The following is a 532-nucleotide window of genomic DNA, read 5'->3' on the forward strand; positions in this document are numbered from 1 at the left end:
TTGCAATCTGTCCGGTCGAGCTCCATTCTGGGCCTATGAAAGACTTCTCGTTGGTTTGGGCAGAGAAGCAGAGCGCATGCGCACGCACTCACTCTCACATATGATAATAAAAATAATATCAGCAATTAGTACCAGAAATGACAACAATAACCACAACAATATTGTTACGTTTTTAAATATACATTATCATTTTCGAACCGAGACGCATTTCTCATAAAACCAAAATCATTACTGAAGATTAATTAACAATCAAGAGTCCTCCCTCCTTATAAAGGCAAAGAAAATTATCATAAAGATAGAATTAACGAGATTTTGCTTCGTTTAAAAACAAAACTATGCCATAATGCCATAAATCTCAATCTTTCACTCTGAATTTCCTTCTGGCGGGAGACGGCCGGTCACAAATCATGAGACTTCCCATGGGGTTGATATTAAACACTCCTGGTAAGAAATATTTTTACTGCAGTATCACAAGAAGACGTATATACAGACGCACATACACAGAAAGAGCTAAAATATATAGGCATGCACG

Source organism: Penaeus monodon, chromosome 15 (assembly GCF_015228065.2).
Source record: "Penaeus monodon isolate SGIC_2016 chromosome 15, NSTDA_Pmon_1, whole genome shotgun sequence".
In the NCBI taxonomy this organism is placed as follows: Eukaryota; Metazoa; Arthropoda; class Malacostraca; order Decapoda; family Penaeidae; genus Penaeus; species Penaeus monodon.